General features: G+C 46.2%; 1 pseudogene; it reads right to left on the bottom strand.

The window, feature by feature from the left end:
• Nucleotides 1–1,044: 1,044 nt before the first annotated feature.
• On the bottom strand, nt 1,045–1,984 carry LOC101416829 (olfactory receptor 2C1-like; annotated as a pseudogene).
• Between the last annotated feature and the right edge of the window lie 356 nt (nt 1,985–2,340).

Here is a 2,340-nt window from a genome sequence, read left to right as displayed (position 1 = left end):
ATAGACAGAACTATTGCAAAGAAGAGAAAAAGAAAGGAGGGAAAAGATGTTGGATGGTGTATTAGCTAGCCAAAAGTGGTGTTGCTGCAAAGTACCAGGAGTCTGTTCACTTTAATAAAGGGTATTTATTTGGGGTAGAAGTTACAAGGCTGTAAAGAGTCTAACTCAAGGTACCATAAGAGGTACTTCTTCACCCAAAGTCTGTTGCCACATGTTGACACAAGATGGCGGGTGATATCTGTGAGGGTTCAGCCATCCTCTTCCCTCTTAAGGCTCTGTGGGTCCAGCTTCTTCCGATCTCAGCTGCAGGTTGGCATCAGGCTGGCCTCCTTTCCTGGGACTTGTTTCTTTCCGGGTCCAGCTGTTCTGGTCTCTTCACAAGATCAGCTGTAAACTATCAGGCTCATCCCTTCCTGGGACTGCAGGATACCCTGTGTATCTCCTACTCTTTGTTGAGAGTCTGTTTTATCAGCTCACCAAGGGGGCCAGGACTCAATGCTGAGTCGCACTCTAATGACATGGTTGAATCAAAGCCCTAATCTTAATTTAATCAAGTAAATGCAGCCTTTGCATTTAATACAACCAAAGGGTATTCTGCCCAGAGGAACTGACCAATTTCAGATGAGCTGTGAGGTTCTTCATATGGGGTTAAGAATACCTGGCTTGATTTTGTGAAATTAGACTAACATTATATAAGATACTGCAAGTGAAGGTGATTTCTTTAGAGAGTGTAGAATTCTATAGAAATCTAAAGTATAATACCACATGGACACTGGAGACAGACACATAGTGATAAGTCTGAACTATGTCAATAACCTCTGGGCCTTGAACCACACATGCCAACCCTGTTGTTTGTGGCACACAGTAGGTGTTTGGGTAAATAAGTGTAAAACATTTTAAATAAGACTAAGCATGTCCTGATAGCTTAAGGTTCTTGGGAACATGTCAAGGTCAGTAACCTCATGTTCACCTGACCAGAGAGATAAGGAGAAAAAGCGTGTAGAGCTGAAGAGACATTATATGATGGATGAGTTCCTGCCTGTCTTAGCCTATTTCCCTTCCTTTTCTCAGCAGCCTGCACAGTGCCCCTTCACCTCCTTGTTCCTCAGAGTGTAGATGAGGGGATCACCATGGGTGTCACCACGGTGTAGAAGAGGGAAATGAATTTGCCCTGGTCCTGATTGCTGGTCTTAGCTGGAAGCAGATATTCATAGATGACTGAGCCAAAAAAGAGGAGCACCACCACCAGATGGGAGAGACACGTGTTAAAGGCCTTGCAGCATCCCTCGGCTGAGCAGATCTTCAGCGCCGCCTGAGTAATGTTGCAGTAGGAGATCAGGATGATGGTCAGGGGGACGGCAGTGAAGAAGGTGCAGACTCCGTTGAGCATGGCCTCATTGAGACTTGTGTCTCCACAGGCCAGTTTGATCATGGCGGGCACTTCTCACACGAAATTGTCCACCTTCTGGTGCCCACACAATGGGAGCTGGAAAGTGAACGTTGACTGGATCACAGAGTTACCCAAGCCACACAACCAGGCAATGGCAGCCAGCAGCCAGCAAAGCCGGGGGTTCAAGATGATGGTATAGTGCAGGGGTCGGCAAACTGCCACATAGTGGTCGAATGCCATCACCACAAGCAGGATTCCCTCAGTACCCCCTAGCCAAAGGAAGACATAGAGTTGGGTGACACAGCCACCATAGCTGATGGTCTTGTCTGGGCCCCATAAATTGATCAGCATTTGGGGGATGGAGCTAGTCGTGAAGGCAAGGTCCATGGAGGAGAGGTTGCTTAGAAAAAAGTACATGGGTGTGTGGAGTCGGGCATCCAGGTGGGAAAGCAGGATGATGGTAGAGTTCCCAAGTAGGGTCAGCAAGTAAGAAATGAGGATAGCTATGAAAAAAATCATCTCCAGCTGGGGATGGTCAGATACACCCATTAGAATGAAAGCCTCAAAGGAACTGCTGTTGGCACCCTCCATCATTGGGTGCCATCATTCTGTTGAGGAGTCCATCCAGGGAAAACGGTTGGGAGAAAAGCAAATGAAGAAGCAGCTATGGATAAGGAGGATCTGCATCAGGGAAGGTCTAATAGATCTCCAAGCTTCCTAGTTAAGTACCAGGTTAATTCTAATGATTGACTATGTTGTTTGCAATCCTCAACTGCTATGTGTTCCCCAATGGATGGAAACTGTATTCCACCAGAATGAGAACTATGAACTATTATCAAAATGAAGGAAGTGCTCAACGGAGAAAGAAGGAAAAGGTTAGGGCTCTTCACATCAGAACAAGGGTTTCCAACATGGTAGAGGGATTTGACTATCAGGACAAGATGCAGAAA

Source organism: Dasypus novemcinctus, chromosome 23 (assembly GCF_030445035.2).
Source record: "Dasypus novemcinctus isolate mDasNov1 chromosome 23, mDasNov1.1.hap2, whole genome shotgun sequence".
Taxonomy (NCBI): Eukaryota; Metazoa; Chordata; class Mammalia; order Cingulata; family Dasypodidae; genus Dasypus; species Dasypus novemcinctus.
The sequence above is the reverse complement of the archived record's forward strand: the minus strand, read 5'-3'. Positions and strand labels throughout refer to the sequence as shown.